Source organism: Hippocampus guttulatus, chromosome 19 (genome assembly GCF_054856545.1).
Source record: "Hippocampus guttulatus isolate MCC_2025c chromosome 19, RoL_Hgut_1.0, whole genome shotgun sequence".
In the NCBI taxonomy this organism is placed as follows: Eukaryota; Metazoa; Chordata; class Actinopteri; order Syngnathiformes; family Syngnathidae; genus Hippocampus; species Hippocampus guttulatus.
The window spans coordinates 4,655,088-4,671,716 of record NC_141279.1 but is presented as its reverse complement, the minus strand read 5'-3'; the positions used below and the strand labels follow the sequence as shown (position 1 = coordinate 4,671,716).

Sequence of the window (16,629 nt, the reverse complement as noted above, 5' to 3'; positions counted from 1 at the left end):
GTCTTTCTGGATGAATGGTGAATTCCTCCTGGTGGGCGGGGGGTTATGAGGTGACCGTGTCATGACTGTTTCCACCCAACGTGAGGTCATGGACTTGTGACACGGCACATCCCGTCCGTCAGCCAGCACTTCCTGCTGTCAGCGGACGAGGACCCTCTTCCTTCCTCTGAACGGCCAGTGAATGAACACCTTCGGGTGGGGTTGGATATCGTCACGGGGACGGACGGATGTGTCAATGTACTCTGTCATTCGTGAATTTCATCTATGCTGTATGTTACACATACGTACAGCACATTTGACAATAAAGTTGTATTCAATTCAATGTCTTGCGCCACTTTTGAGACTCGTACAGGGTGTTTTTCAACAAACGACCATACATTTTTAGAAGGCTTCTTTTATTTATTTTTCCTTGAGCAAGACGACAAACAGCAACGTCAGACATAAAAAAATGGCAAGATGTATAGTCAGGTTAAAAAATGGCATGATGTGGAGTAAGACTAAAAAAATGGAATGATGTATAGTGAGACTAAAAAAATGACGATGTATAGTAAGACTAAAACATTGGCATGACGTATCGTAAGACTATAAAATGGCATCTTTTTATGCGCCTCATGTAAAGAGCCTGTAACTCCCTAAATATTCCCCACTGAGTTGTTCCCCGTTACTGTTCCGATGCCATCAAGTGGTGATTATTAGGAGGAACCAATTGTGACCTAAAAGAGTTCTGCTCGACACCAATGGACATGTCCATTCGCCAACATTATTATATCAGATATAATATCTAGAATATAGAGCCTTCACAATAGTCGAAATAATTAAAGCGACGTTGTGATTAAATTTCATGTGCCGTAGCACCATCTAGCGGATACATAGCGAAACCGCAGCCACTATTGTCTGCCCCTTCCAATTCAGTGCGCCCCGAGTATGAAAACAGTTTTAAAATTGGCCATTTATTGGAAGTGCATCTTATAATTTGAGGCACCTTAAAGTACAGAAAAAACGTGATTGTAAAACTAAAAAAAAATAAAAAATCACAAGACTAAAAAAATGGCATGATGTACACAAAGACTACAAATGGCATGATGTAGAGTAAGACAAAGAAAATGACGAATAACTGACAGGCATAGTAAGACTTAAAAAATGGCATGACATATCATAAGACGAAAAAAATGGCATGTCTAGTAAGACTAAAATGTGGCTTGATGTATCATAAGACATAAACAAGGTCGGGGTTTTTTTCCGGCAAAAAATGCCTTCTTATACATGGTCTATTTTAGTCCTTATTTACATGATTTTCGTTCAAAACACCGAACTGTACATGGTCGTTCAAAAAAAAAGCCTTACCATCCATGGTCATTAGAAAAAGCCACACGACATATGCAAACCTTGGAGACAAAGGCCGAGACCTAGATTTGAAACCCTGCATCTACTGCTGTTCAGCTGATGCCCTAACCAGTGGACCACGGTGGCATTCCAATACCAGGCCCACAAATAATCCAAAAAGACCTTTACATACGTGGTGGTTTAAAGAAAATAATAAATAAAATGATATCTCTGTAGACAGTGGCTCAGACCTGGTTTTAAACACTGTAACTCTGTGCTGGTAATCCAACGCACAAACCAGTCGACCACAGTAGCACTGCTCTGTTTTGTTTGTAAGGAACAACCTAAAAAGGTATTCGAATACATAGTTGAGCATGGAAACCTTGAAGCGGAAGGCCAAGGCCTGGATTTGAAGCCTGCACCTCTGCACTGGTAAGACGGCGCACGAACCAGTAGTCCACGGTGGCCTTGCCATACCAAACTCACAAGTACCAACCCAAAAAGGCCTTTTACAAACCCAGTCGCTCAAAAAAGGCTTAACATGCAAAGGATGGCCGAGACCTGGATTTGAAACTCCACCCTGCCAGTGTTTCCGACCGCTGCCTGCCTTCAGGATGCCATCCTGAGATCAGGAGAGAGTGTTTGCAAAGCCAACTTCGTTTTAGATTGAAGACGAGTAGCACAAAGATCGTGTCATTTTGCTTTATTTGCTTTATTGGCGATCTTGAATAAAGTGCAAATAAAACATCCAAACGTGCAAGCCAACTTTATTCATCGTTTCGAGATGCTATGTTGATAAGGGCAACTCCGCTGGAATAGTTGAGACGCAAGTCTCGTCTTGATGGTTGCGCGGTGGTCTCTGCTGGTCCCAACGGGGCCCGAGACCTGAAGCACCTGCAATACCCAAAGGCTCACGATGAAATCAAACTTCGTTTAATATTGGAGAGGAAACATCGGTTGACTTTCTGAGGGCCTTCCCATCCATGGTCATTGGAAACATACAACTCTTTGGGTACCTTTATCGGGTGCTGTCTCACCATGTTGGTCTTTGTTGTTGTGTTTCTGATCCTCTGGACGAGTTGCAAATGGGAAAGTCAAATCCTGTTGTGGCTCTGCATGCTTGGCTGACACTGTAAATTAGATTCAGATTGCTTGCCAAACGCCTTTGTGGTTTCCCGAACAGTAGGGGGCGATATGGACCAAGGAGATCCAATCCACCAAGGAGAAGAAGAAGAAGAAGTGCAAGAACGGAACCACAATGAGCAAGTTTTTTTCCGCTGTCAACAACCAATGTACTCAGTGAGCAATTTTAACATTTTAAACTGACTGTTTGCCATTGATCTGCGAATGTGTTTATGGAGACAATTTAGGAGCATAATTACGAAACGTTGCTCCTCTAATTTGTTGACTATTGCTCACGAAGTAACTGGCAGTTATCTTCAAAACAACATCCACAAAGGTGGCCAGTGATCCTGTGCTGTTCAGTCGGGACACCAGCCCCGCCCGCCGACACACAAGCCTCCCATTGACGCATTGTCGTAGTTGGGTAAACTTTGTTTTGGAAGAAGTAGGGGGGGGGGGGGGGGGGGATGTTGATCGATGTACGGTGAATACTTTGAGGGTGAAAAGTTATCGGGCCCTACAGAAAGTTTTCTGCCCAATATTAAATGAAGTTTGTGATTTCACTGAGATCCTTTGGGTACAGGATTGGAGGTTCTTCAGCCCCCTGCCCCATTGGGACCAGCAGAGACCACCCAGCAGCCATCCAGACGAGACTTGCGTCTCAACTATTCCAACGGAGTTGCCCTGATCAACGAAGCATCTTGAAACAATGAATAAAGTTGGCTTGCACGTTTGGAAGTTTGCGTATGGATGTTTTATTTGCACTTTATTTCCGATCGCCAATAAAGCAAAATGACACTATCTCTTTGTGATACTCGTCTTCAATCTAAACCGACGCAGGCTTTGCAAAGTCTCTCTCTTGATCTCAGGATGGCATTCTGAAGGCAGGCAGCGGTCGGAAATACTGGCGTGGTTGAGGGTGATGGGTGAGGTTGGAGTGCCGTCACGTCGCCCAAAGGCGAAGCTCGTCCCATCAGTGACCACTCCACGAGAAACGCCGGCTCACCAATTCGATTCTTTGTTTACCTTCAAAAGGGACTGGTGTGGTCATTCGCCTGTGACTACATATGAAAAGTTCGATTTTTTTGTGCCGGAACTGCCTGATGGGAAAAGACATCGCTGGGGAAGCAGCCGGACTGAGTTCGAACCCTGTCCCATCTGCTTTCCTTTTATAAATTTAGCAAGGGTGAAACCCGGGTTTCCCGTCACCTCGTCCGGGGGCGAAATTAGGACCAGAAGCAAACACCGCACGAGTTGCCAAAGCGTCTCACCAAACATGTTCTTTTTAATTTTCGAACCTGTGGCTGGCAGATGCCCGATTAGTACAGGTAAAAATTTCGAAAATTTCCGTGGAGAATGGCCTAATGGGAAAACACGTTGAATGGGAGTCAGGCGAACCTAGTTCGAGCCCCACCATGTGCTCCATTTATAAATTTTGCAATAATCAAACCCGGGTTTTACGGGGGCACGCCAGGCCTTAATCCATTCGACTACGCTCGATTATGAGTGAAAAATGTCGGGTGCTCATATTTATCTCTATATTACTCCATCAATTTTTCAACGGTACTCTTTGATGACAAGAAAAATACCTAGTGGTGAGTACAACCAATGTGGAAATATAGTCCAGTGGTATATGACTGTCATTCCCACTTGGTGAAATCAAGTTCGAGCCCCGGCGCTGCCGTTTTCATTTCACTCCGTTTTTACACACAATATCTTCACATTCACTTCCTGTTTCAAATTAAACGTTTTTTATTTTTTCCGGAAGTGGCGTCATCAACAGATACCTATTTAAAGACGGCCAACAAGCCAATCGTTCTGTCGAACCTTCGACAGCCTCCGCTCGTCCAGGTCTCCACGCTGCTCCTACTCCGCACGTCTGTCCACACGGAAAACTTCAAAAAGGTGACTTTTTATTCTTTAATAGCCTCTTAAAACACACCGCTTTCGCTCACTTTGAATGGAAAGCGGCACTTTCGACGTGCTCGTCCCTGGCTAACGCGCTCAGCAAAAACGTTTGTTCGAGCGTTAGCAATCAATGTCTCCTGCGACCTAACTCTGCAACAAAGCCTTTTTTCCCCCAACATACTAGGGCGAAAGCGACGTTTCGCCGAATGGGTAAGTAGACAAAACTAATTTTCTAAATTCACAATTAAAGCAAAGTATTGTGCATAATTGTGTCATTTCTGTTCACAGGTACAAATCTTCAAATGGAATCAAACACGGGCCACTCGCTGTGCGTTTTAATGTGGAATGCAAGTCCTGAATTGTTTGGAGCAAGCCCATCTAATTTGTTTCTTTTCTATCCACAGGCTTTGCATCTTCTACGGAATGGCCAACCAAATTGACTGCAACACGGTAGAACTGCCGCATTTTAAGATGCCACCTGATGGACTAAATCCCTAAATGTGTCAATTTAGAACTGCCACATTTTAAAATGCCACCTGACGAGACTAAATCCCTAAATGTGTCAATTCTCCTTTCTGTCTACACAGGCTCACATCGACGGAATGACCCATAAAATGGCTGCCATCCTGGCTTCACGAGGCTTTGGGCAGGTCTTTTACATGTGTACCAAATGTCTGGGTGCTAAGCCACGCGCTTGCAAGGTTGAAACTCAAAAGTTTGTTACCGTGTCTTTCAGGCCACCGCGCTGTCGAAGAGGCGTCCAACTCTGCTCTAACAAGTGAAGCAAACGCTTTCATACATCTGACGACTCGTTATTAAATCGGCATGTGATTGACCAAAGATTGGGTGTTAAATCCAAAAACAAAAAGTTTGGCTTGAACCACAGGTGCTTTTCCTCAACCAACGAAGCTCGTTGACCTGCTGGTTGAGTAGGTGCACCTGTGGCAGGGCTCTTAATTCCTGGCCCCCTCACACTTATCCAAATGGTCAGGATCGTTGTCCGGCTTCCACAGACCTTGCTGATGATCATTTGAATCGGGTGTGTTGCACATGAGAGAAAACGGCAGCTGAGTGGCACCTGCTCAACATGCGCATGTTTGTCCTGCTTCTGTCCACCAGGTGATGCTGAAGGACCTGATACACGTTGTGAAGTCGAGTCGTCCCTCAACGTTTGGACGAGTTGCAAAATTCCATGCCAAGTCCTTGAACTGTTGCTTGTAGGCAGGCCATCAGCAAACATGGCGTCACGATCCACCTGATGTCACACGCGCGCTGACTGGTGACTGAAGCAACAGCCAAAAAGCACTGCACATTTAATTTTCAAGCACACTCGCCTGCTTTTTTTTGACTCGGCGCGCAGCTTGCAGCAAGAGTGCTTCCAGAGATCCTCCAACTGCTGGGCCAAGAGACAAATGCAACAGGCTTGTAGCTGATCTTCAACGTTGCCGTTGAAAGGTTCAAATTCAGAGCTTGATGAGTCCCTCGTTTGCGGTGTTGGCAGGTTTGACCACCTTGGATGAGTTGCTGGACCAGTAGCAGCTTGGACTGTTGGTGCTGATCACGCTAGACCAACTGTTGCAGCAAAAGGTTCCAGTGTCCAGTTGCTGCGGCAGCGTAGAGTAAAACGGAACTGCGTTTCAGGTTAGTAATTGGTGTCTACTCACCTGTGCCTTGTCATTCAGATGGAGCCTGTGCGATGAGGTGAAACGTGACTCTGAGCCATCTGCTGGTAAGAAGTCTAGTTTCATTTCAACAAGCGTGTGTTCATTTTCCACAGAGTTGAAGGAAGACAGTTTTTGGGTCCTCTGTGCCGCAAGAGGGAGGAGCCTGCTCACTGCCAGAGTCCACAGACGAGCAGGAAACGCTTTTTGCTGTTACTGTTATTTGCAAGGTGCTGAAGCCAAACTGCCTGAAAGGCAGGGAGACATTTCCACTCGTTCAATGCAGCATGCCTACTTTTAACTGTCTCCTTCTCGAAGCGGCAATCAACACGATCAGCTTGCTGCTCACAAAAGACCCAACAACTTGTCTCATGCCGAAAACATCTTTGTCTGCACAAGACATTGACTTGCGTGTAACTCACGGATGTCTTTCCTCTCAGGTCAACGCACCTGTCCGACGTTCTTCTCACGAGCCGACCACTTCGCCACCCAGCGACAAGCAGACTGCCATCCAACTTGCAACTTTTTCCTCTGCTTTGTGATTGTCTGTTCTGCAAAATAAAGCTTGATTACTAAGAACACTTCAACTCTCAACTTCATTCCTAAACGCATCACAAAAATATTACTTTAAAAAAAATGTTTTAATTCTTTTTTCAAAATTATTTTGTAAAATTTTTTTCTAAATTTTTTTTCTGGATTTTTTTTTTCCCCGGGCAGAAATTTTGAGGAAAGTGGGTGTGGCAGAGCTGGAATGGCGGCTCATGATTGGTTGATGTCCGTGGAAGTGGGTGGAGCATGGCAATAACATGCTGTGATTGGTGGAAACGAGGGCGCGGTTATGCAAATATAACGCGCTCTGATTGGCTGGGGAGTTATGGGGCGTGGATATGCAAATTTGTAGCAATCTGATTGGTCGGATATTGGAAAGCGAGTGTGGTTATGCAAATCAGAGCGCTCTGATTGGCTATGCAAATTTATGCAAATGAGGGCCGCTATCCTGATTGGTGGATGCCAAAATTGGGTGTGGTTTGGGCCAGCTTTGCAAAAAACTTTCTAAGTCCCACTTGAGTTTTGAGGTGAGAGCTGCACTTCGGTCACACCAGACAGCCTTTATACTGTTCCCGTCGGTTTCACATGACCCAAAAGCTCAATTCTTGGAGTTTCGAGTCATGTGGAGACTAACGGGACAGCAGTGTTACACTTGTGACTGATGCGCCACTCTCACCTCAAGACCTCAGTCTTTGAAAAGTCTTCCGTTGGAGTGATCATGAGGCATGAAAGGCTTCGAGAGAGTGGAGGATGGATTTAGTCATAAAAGACAAAGACTCAAACTCAAGTTGTTCACACAATTTATTGGACAGAAAAGCCAACATGACATTGTGAAAGCATTTCGCCAGTCAATGTTTGTGTGGGCCTGTTCAAGTTGCACGCACACAAACACTGACGTCAGGCCATGTGCTTGACCAGCTCATGCGTGAGGTCACTGACATCTCATGACACACCAAGGGGGGCATGAGCACGTCCGACTTCTCTCACTCTGACAAAAACTGAGTGCCGTGTCCTCCACAACAACATGATCACACTCGTCTGGTCAAGTTTTTAAATGAGATTGAAGTTGGCCAAGTTAGTCATATGTATGTAGATATTACATATATGCATACATAGACACATCTTTAAACGAACTTGGTCCACCTCAAGGTTTAAAAACATATTCCACGAGGGCTTGATGATGCTCGGGTTGTCTTTGTGCAGTTGACACTTTTGTGCAGGACACGAAGCAGAAGTTTAAGTTGAGTGAGAGCTTGTTTTACCTTGACACGGAGAACCTTCGCATTGTGCTGCTCCCTCATCATCTTCTACGGCGCCGCAGGAGCGGACCAACGGGAGAAAAGGGACGTCTCCTCGTCGAAGCAAAACAAGCTCGAGGGAAACAAACTCCTCTCGAGTTGTGTTAAATGGTAATAGTAAACAAATTAGAGGAGCAACGTATAGTAAGTGTGCTCCAAAATTGTCGACATAAACACATTCACAGATAAATGTCAAAAAATCAGTTTAAAATGTTAAAATTACTCACAAAGAGCATAGCATGTGGACAGCGGAAATACTTGCTCGTTGAACCGAATGTGCTACCGTTCTTGTGCTTGTTCTTATTCTTCCTCTTGGTAGATTGGATCTCCTTAGTCGATATCGCCCCCTACTGTCCGGGAAACCACAAAGGCGTTTGGTGTTGGCAAGCAATCTGAATCGAATTCACAGGATGAGTCAAGCATGCGAAAACACAAAAGGAATTGACTTTCCCAGTTCCAAGTCGTCCAGAGGATCATTAACGCAACAAAAAAGACCAACATGGTGAGACAGCACTTGATAAAGGTACCCAGCGAGTTGTACTTTTTCGCTGCGACTGTTCTTGAAAAGATGAGAACCACTTCAATCGATGGTGCGTCATTCCTATTGGGCACCAGTAGACGGGGCCCTGACGTTCCGTTCACATCTTTTGTTGTATTGTTTTGTTTGTTTTTAAGCGTCAACACCGTCGACGACGGGCCCGAGCCTGCGGTCGAATTTTGTAATGAATCTTGATGTATCGTTTTGTGCCATTTTGCATTATTGCTCACACCATCCAATAAGAAGGAATAACCTGGCAAAACATCAAAATGTGTTCACAAGACGTTTGCTCGCACATTGTGGAATGAGGACTGCTTCATCAGAAGACCACAGTCGAGACGGAGGCTTCGTTGAAAGGTTTCCTCAAACCACGTATACATTTTTGAGCACTTAATGATTGGCACATATTCCCGAAGACAGTGAATACTTTGAGGGGGGCGGGGTTATTGGGGCCCAATAGAAAGTTTCCTTCCCAATATAAAACGAAGCATGATTTCACCGTTGTATTTTTTCGGTGGGACTGTTCTTGTAAAGTTGAGCGCCACTTCAGTCGAAGGTTTGTCATTCCTATTGGACACCAGTAGACGGCGCGCTTACTTTTCGTTCAGACCTTTTGTTGTGTTGTTGTTTTATTTGTTTTGAACCGTCAACACCGTCGACGACGGACGCGAGCCTCTTGCGAGTTCGTGATCGAATTTTACAATGATTCTTACTGCTGTTAGCTGACATTGTAAAATCGAAATCGGGTTGATTGTTTCCTCTTGCCAATGGCGAGCCCTCTGCTGGAGTTTGAGACTGAAATGTTTGTGAGACTGTCCGGCTGTGACGGGCTGCTGCTGGTGGCGCAGGGGCTGGGAATTGACCGCATTCTGCTGCAGTTCATGCGGGTGTACTCGGAGCAAGGAGGCTACGACACGACCAGCGAGGCTACGACATGACCAGCTCCGAACAGCTTACCTCCCCTCCAGCAGCTCAACACCACAACGACATTTTGATTATATTCAGAAAAAGATAGCCTGCGGTCATTTTATACAATACATCAGCGCTTTCATAACAGTTGTCATCAAGCGGTTGACAGAATTTTGGCAAATTATCCTGTGCCGGACGGTCAGGACGTCGCCCCCCACCCGCCGACACACAAGCCTCCTGTTAACGCATTGTCGTCGTTGGGTAAAGTTTGTTTTTGAAGTGGTGGTGGTGTATTGATTTTCGTCGTTCGGTCAACTTTGCTTCGGAGGCGGTGGTTGGGGGGGGGGGCGTATTGATTGGCGTATACTGTATTCCCGAAGACAGCGAATACTTGGAGGGGGGTGGGGGTGATTTGGGCCCTGCAGAAAGTTTTCTGCCCAATATGAAATGAAGTTTGATTTCACCGTGATTCCTTTAGTGTTGCAGGTTCTTCAGCCTCCGGACCCGTTTGGACCAGCACAGACCAAAACCACCCCGACGAGACGTGGGTCTCAGCTATTCCAACGGAGTTGCCCTTCTCAACAAAGCATCTTGAAACAATGAACAAAATTGGCTTCCATGTTTGGAAGTGTGTGTTTACGAATGTTTTATTTGTGACTGAAGCAGACAAGAAACGTGTGTTTTATTCAAGCACTTTATTCACGATCACCAATAAAGCAAAGTAACAAAACGACACTGTCTATCTCTTTGTGATGCTCGTCTTCAATTTCAAAGCAAGTTGGCTTTGCAAACTCCCTCTCCTGATCTCAGGATGGCATTATGAAGGGAGCGGAGGGGAGAAACTGGTGAGGTTGAGGGCTTACGGGTTAGGTTCGAGTGCCGTCACGAAGTTGAGGGCCGAAGTTTGGAACACAAGAGGCCACTCACCAACTCACTCCACGAGAGATGCCAACCATCTCCTAAGCTCACGTGTCGGTTTTGTCCTATGATTAAATATATTTTTCGGAATTTTCGCGCCAGAATGGCCTAATGGTAAAAGACGACGCATAGTAGCCAGACGACCCGGGTTCGAGCCCTACTGTCTGCTACATTTATAAATAGAGCAAGAATCGAACCCGGGTTACCCGGAGGCCATGTCATGTCTTTGTCCATTCGACCACCCAGATAGCTGTGGTTGCAATTTGGTTGGTCGTATTTAGATGATCTTACACTTAAAACGGTTCAGTATCTGGTAACAATGATTAGAGAGGTAAAATCAACAAATCCCACTGTCAGTCTATAGCCAAGTGGTAAACGACTGTGATTCCCGCCTGATGAGCTCAAGTTCGAATCTGGGTGTTGGCACTAAACACTCAGATTTTTTCTGTACCTTCACATTCACCGTTTCTCTTATAAACTTGTAAAAGCAAAGCTTGCCACTGTCAGTCTATAGCCCAATGGTATACGACCGGGAGTCCCGCCTGATGAACTCAAGTTCGAGCCTAGGTCTTGGCCTTATGTACACTTTTATTTCCCCTTCACATTCTTCTGCTTTCTTGATAGACATATAAAAGCGTTCGATGTAACTGTCATACAATGGCCCAATGATATAAGAATGCGAGTCCCGACGACTGGACTCAGGTTCGAGACCCGTTATTAGCTTTTTGCAGTTTCTTCACATTCTTCTTTCTTATTATAATTGTAAAAGCCGTTTATGTACCTGTAAGACAATGGCCAAATGATGTACGAATGCGCGTCCCCACTGGTCAGCTCCGGTTCGAGCCCGGGTCTTCGCTAATTATTTTTTTCATATCCCGGAAGTGACGTCATAGCCGGAAACCTATTTAAACGGCGACAACGAGGTAATCATTCTTTCTCTCTTTCGACAGCCTCCGCTCAGCCACACGCTGCTCCTGCTCCGCACGCCTGTCCACAAGATCACGCAGAACCCCAACAAGGTGACTTTTTACTCTTTCATAGCCTCTTAAAACACTCACATTTCCTCACTTTGAATGGAAAGCAGCACGTTCAACGTGCTCGCACCTGGCAAACATGCAAAGCAAAAATGTTTGCTCGAGCATTGCAATTAACGTCTCCTGCCACCTTGCAACAAACGCTTTTCTTTCTCCAACTTCCTAGGAAAGCTACGTTCACAGAGGAGGTAAGTAGACAAAACTCATTTCTTAATTCACAATTAAACCTAATATGCAAGTGTGCATACTAATTGTGCCATTTCTGTTCACAGGCACAAATCTCCAAATCGCGTCTAAAATGGGACACTTGCTGTGCGTTCCAATGTGCAATTTGAATTGTGAACCATTTGGAGCAAGCCCAACTAATTTGTCTCTTTTCTATCCACAGGCTTTGCATCTTCTACAAAATGGACCAATTGACTGCTACAAGGTGAAACTGCCGCATTTAAATATCGGACTAAATCCCAAATGTGTCTATTCTCATTTCTGTCTCCGCAGGCGCACCTCGACAGAATGACCCTTAAAATGGCCGCCATTCTGTGACGTTTGGGTCTTCCAAATATCGGGGTGCCCAGCCACACGCTTGGAAGGTTTGAATATTTAAGAGTCAAGAACTAACGTTACCGTGTCTTTCAGGCCACCGTGCTTTCGAAGAGGCGTCCAGCTCTGCTCTTCACAAGTGAAGCCAACTCTTTTATACATGTGCGAGTACTCGTAATTACTTGAGCACAGGTGTCAAATCCAGAAATTTGAAAAAAAGTTTGGTTTAACCACAGGCCCTCCTACTCAACCAGCTCCGGTGAGCTGGTTGAGTAGGTGCACCTGTGGCTAAAATCAAACGGTGGCGGGGCTCTTTTCTGGCTCTCTCGCACACCGACAAAAGATCAGATTCGGTGTCTGGCTTCCGCCGACCTTGCTGATGATCTGATCATTTGAATCGGGTGTTGCACCAGGGGGGGAAACGGGCGGGAGAGTGACCCCAAGACATTTACTCGGCATTGCGTTTGTCCCGCTTTCATCCACCAGGTGGTGCTGAAGAACCAGATAACACGTTGTGAAGTCGAGTCGTCCTCGAGGTTTGGGCCTGTCGCAAAATTCCAATCAAAGTCCTGGAACTGTTGGTTGGAGGCGGCACTGGTGCAGGCCCTCGGGAAACGTGGCGTCACGATCCACCTGATGTCATGCACGCTGTCAGGTGACTGAAGCTACACCCAAAAAGCACGGCACATGCTTTTTCTTTCCTTCTGCATGCAGTGCAGCTTCCAGTCAGACCCTCCGCCTGCTGGGCAAAGAGACAAATGTGACAAGCTTGTAGCAGGTCCTCACTGCTGCCTCCATTTTCAACGTTGCCGTTCAAAGGTACGAAAAAGGAGTTGACGGGTCTCGTTTGTGACATTGGCAGGTTTGACCACCTTGGATGAGTCACTGGACCAAGTGTTGCAGCAAAAGGTTCCAGTGACTCAATTGGTTGAAAAATGAAGAGCTCGTGCGGCAGCAGCTTCGGGTAAAATGGAACTGCATTTTGGTTCGTAATTGGTGTCGACTCACCTGTACTTTGTCATCCAGATGAAGCTGGAGGAGTCTGAGGCGAAATGTGACTCTGAGCCATCTGCTGGTAAGAAGGCTCATTTCACTTCAACAAGCATGTTCTCGGCAGAGTTGAAGACTACTTTTTTTTTTTTTTTTTTTTTTTTTTTAAATCCCCTCTTCAGGCAGCAGTGAACATGATTGGCTTCCTGCACAAAAGACCCAACAACTTGTCTCTCTCGCTGGTAAGTTTCATGCCGAAAACATCTTTGTCTGCACAAGACATTGACTTGCGTGTAACTCACTGATGTTTTTCCTCTTAGATCAACGCACCTGTCTGACGTTCTTCTCACGAGCCGACAAGCAGACTGCCATCCAACTTGCAACTTTTTCCTCTGCTTTGTGATTGTCTGTTCTGCAAAAGAAATAAAGCTTGATTACAAAGAACACTTCAACTCTCAACTTCATTCCTAAACACATCACAAAAATATAACTTAAAAAAAATGTTTTAATTCTTTTTCAAAAATTCTTTTTTTCAATTTTTTTCTAAAATTTTTTTTCTGGATTTTTTTTTTTCCAGGGATTTTTTTTCCGGGGCAGAAATTTTGAGGAAAGTGGGTGTGGCATAGCTGGAATGGCGGCTCATGATTGGCTGATGGCCGTGGAGCTGGGTGGAGCATGGCAATAACATGCTGTGATTGGTGGAAACGAGGGCGCGGTTATGCAAATGAGACGCGCTCTGATTGGCTGGGGAGTTATGGGGCGTGGATATGCAAATTTGTAGCAATATGATTGGTCGAATATTGGAAAGTGAGCGTGTTTATGCAAATCAGAGCATTCTGATTGGCTATGCAAATTTATGCAAATGAGGGCCACGTCGTGATTGGTGGATGCCAAAATTGGGTGTGGTTTGGGCCAGCTTTGCAGAAAACTTTCTAAGTCCCACTTGAGTTTTGAGGTGAGAGCTGCACTTCGGTCACACCAGACAGCCTTTACACTGTTCCCGTCGGTTTCACATGACCCAAAAGCTCAATTCTTGGAGTTTCGAGTCATGTGGAGACCAACGTAACAAGTAGTGGTACACTTGTGGCCATACGAGTGACTGATGCGCAACTCTCTCCTCAAGACTTAAGTCTTTGAGAAGTCTTCCGCTGCAGTGACCACTCAGCATGAAAGGCTTTGAGTGAGTTGAGGATGGACTTAGTCATGGAAGGCAAAGACTCGAATTCAAGTTCAACAATTTATTACACAGAAAGGCAAACGGGACAATGTGAAAGCATTTTACCAGTCAATGTTTGCATGGGCCAGTTCAAGTTGCACACACACAAACATTGACGACAGGCCCGAGGTGGGAGCAGCTTAAGTCTTGCATGTGCTTGACCAGCTCATGTGTGATGTCACATCTCATGACACACCAAGGGGGACATGAGCACGTCCGACTTCTCTCACTCAGACAAAAACTAAGTGCCGGGGTCCTGCACAACAACATGATCACACTCTTCTGGTCGAGTTTCTAAATGACATTGAAGTGGGCCAAGTTAGTCATATGTATGTAGATATTATATATATGCATACATAGACACATTTTTAAACTAACTTGGTCCACCTCAAGGTTTAAGAACATATTCCAGAAGTGCTTGATGATGTTCGGGTTGTCAATGTGTAGCTGACACTGTTGTGCAGTACACGAAGCATAAGTTTAAGTTGAATGAGAGACAGGCGGGCGTACTCACCTCCACCTTGTGGTGCGACGTGACATCAGACATCAGCTCTCCAAGCACACAAGAAGGCTCAATACTCACATGTGTTCAAATGCAGGTTGGGCTCACTTCAGCATGTCCTCCGAGTCTGTCGGCTGCACCTTTGGCCCAGTCGACTCTTCGATCTAGTCAGGCAGAAAGAAAAACAAAAGTGGGAAGTCATACTCTTCTGTTCCCCCCCACCCACAAATATTTTTTTTGTCGGTTTTTGTTCTGATTTGTGTAATTCTTCACAGGATAAGTGGCAGACCTTCACTTCTAACACGTCCATTTCCAAATCTGCCCGCTCGCGGCTGTCTCTCCACACCTCATGTACATTGAGCAACCTCCTTTCAATCAACTGCTCAACTATTGAAAAGACTCAACGTCGTTCAACCGTCCACTAAAGTTCCCGTAAATTGGAGACAGCAACACTGCCTCCTCCTCGCGGACGAAAACGGGATCTCAAATTCATGAGAAATGCTCACACCACATAGAGAAACACGTGAAAATCCTGAATGGATTTGGGGACCCGAAAACACCTGTGAAAATGACGAGTATATTTGTGGACATTATCAACACGTATTTTATGTAATTGAGTATTTATTTTATGAAAACCACAAATCGATATCGAAAAACAATTGCAAAAAAGTCACGGATGCATTTGTGGGAATAGTTTGCAGACAAATCTGCCTTCATTTGTGAACTGGCCACCGTAGTGGTGTTTTTACGATAACTTCCATGACTTACTAACAATCAACAAATTAGAGGAGCGACGTGTGGTCATGATGCTCCGAAATTGTCTGCATCAATACATTTGCATATAGTTCGTTAAAAGGTTAAAACTACTCACTGTGAGTCCGGCTTGTTGTCCGCGGAAAAACTTGATCGCTGAACCGGATGTGGTACGCTTCTTGTTATTGTCCCTGTTCTTATTCTTGGTAGATTGGATCTCCATGGTCCATATCGCCCTCTGCTGTCCAGGAAGCCACAAGGGCATTTGGCAATAAATCAGACTCGGAATCAAATTCACCGTATTGGTCAAGAATGCAAAACCACAAAAGGTATTTACCCCCCACCCCCTTCCAGTTACGACTCGTCCAGAGGAACATAAACAGAACAACAAAGACCGATATATTAACCCCCCCCCCCCCGCCCCCCTCCCGACAAAGATACCCAGAGAGTTGTATTTTTGGTGGGACGACACTTGTAAAGTTGAGGGCCACTTCAGTCGCAGGTTTGTCGTTCCTATTGTGCACCAGTGGACGGCGCCCTTACGTTTCGTGAATACTTTTTGTTGTTTGGTTTGTTTTGTAGCGTAAACACTTTCGACGACGGGCGCGAGCCTCCCCGCGAGTTTGCGGTCGAATTTTACAATGATTCTTCCTGCTGTTAGCTGACATTGGGAAATCGGGTTGATTGTTTCCTCTTGCCAGTGGCGAGCCCTCTGCTGGAGTTTGAGACTGAAATGTTTGTGAGACTGTCCGGCTGTGACGGGCTGCTCCTGGTGGTGCAGGGGCTGGGAATTGGCCGCATTGTGCTGCTACATGCGGGTGTACTCGGAGCAAGGAGGCTACGACACGACCAGCGAGGCTACGACATGACCAGCTCCGAACAGCTTACCTCCCCTCCAGCAGCTCAACACCACAACGACATTTTGAGTATATTCAGAAAAAGATAGCCTGCGGTCATTTTATACAATACATCAGCGCTTTCATAACAGCTGTCATCAAGCGGTTGGCAGAATTTTGGCAAATGATCCTGTGCCGGACGGTCAGGACGTCGCCACCCGCCCGCCGACACAGAAGCCTCCTGTTGACTCATTGTCGTCGTTGGGTAAACTGTTTTGAAAGTGGTGGAAGCGTTATTGATTGGAATATATTCCGCAAGACAATGAGAGGTGTATCGGGGCCCTCAGAAAGTCATCTGAAACGAAGTTTGATTTCACCGTGATCCTTTGGGTGTTGCAGGTACTTCAGTCCCGTTGGGACCAGCAGTGACCACCCCGCAACCATCCAGACGAGACTTGCGTCTCGACTGTTCCAGCGGAGTTGCCCTTGTCAACAAAGCTTGAAACAATGAATAAAGTTGTCTTACACGTTT

At 45.6% G+C, this 16,629-nt stretch overlaps 5 long non-coding RNA genes across 6 annotated transcripts; all 5 read left to right on the top strand.

The window, feature by feature from the left end:
- The first annotated feature begins 2,559 nt into the window (after positions 1-2,559).
- LOC147189662 (uncharacterized) lies at positions 2,560-3,246 on the top strand. 2 transcript variants are annotated; one of them, XR_015104017.1, is made up of 2 exons: positions 2,560-2,864; positions 3,029-3,246. It is a non-coding gene; the product is annotated as an uncharacterized LOC147189662 (long non-coding RNA). The 2 variants fall into 2 exon arrangements; XR_015104016.1 differs by having other exon boundaries at positions 2,560-2,869.
- Positions 3,247-4,266: 1,020 nt separating this feature from the next.
- Positions 4,267-6,595, top strand: LOC147189661 (uncharacterized). The gene is made up of 6 exons (XR_015103999.1): positions 4,267-4,350; positions 4,538-4,563; positions 4,642-4,681; positions 4,758-4,803; positions 4,941-6,082; positions 6,455-6,595. It is a non-coding gene; the product is annotated as an uncharacterized LOC147189661 (long non-coding RNA).
- A 1,472-nt stretch (positions 6,596-8,067) lies between these two features.
- LOC147189660 (uncharacterized) lies at positions 8,068-10,041 on the top strand. Its single transcript, XR_015104019.1, has 2 exons — positions 8,068-8,363; positions 9,787-10,041. It is a non-coding gene; the product is annotated as an uncharacterized LOC147189660 (long non-coding RNA).
- A 504-nt stretch (positions 10,042-10,545) lies between these two features.
- LOC147189659 (uncharacterized) lies at positions 10,546-13,236 on the top strand. The gene is made up of 9 exons (XR_015097451.1): positions 10,546-10,557; positions 11,120-11,245; positions 11,427-11,448; positions 11,533-11,572; positions 11,649-11,690; positions 11,759-12,619; positions 12,827-12,875; positions 12,973-13,032; positions 13,111-13,236. It is a non-coding gene; the product is annotated as an uncharacterized LOC147189659 (long non-coding RNA).
- A 2,256-nt stretch (positions 13,237-15,492) lies between these two features.
- On the top strand, positions 15,493-16,628 carry LOC147189658 (uncharacterized). Its single transcript, XR_015104020.1, has 2 exons — positions 15,493-15,590; positions 16,497-16,628. It is a non-coding gene; the product is annotated as an uncharacterized LOC147189658 (long non-coding RNA).
- Position 16,629: the final 1 nt, after the last annotated feature.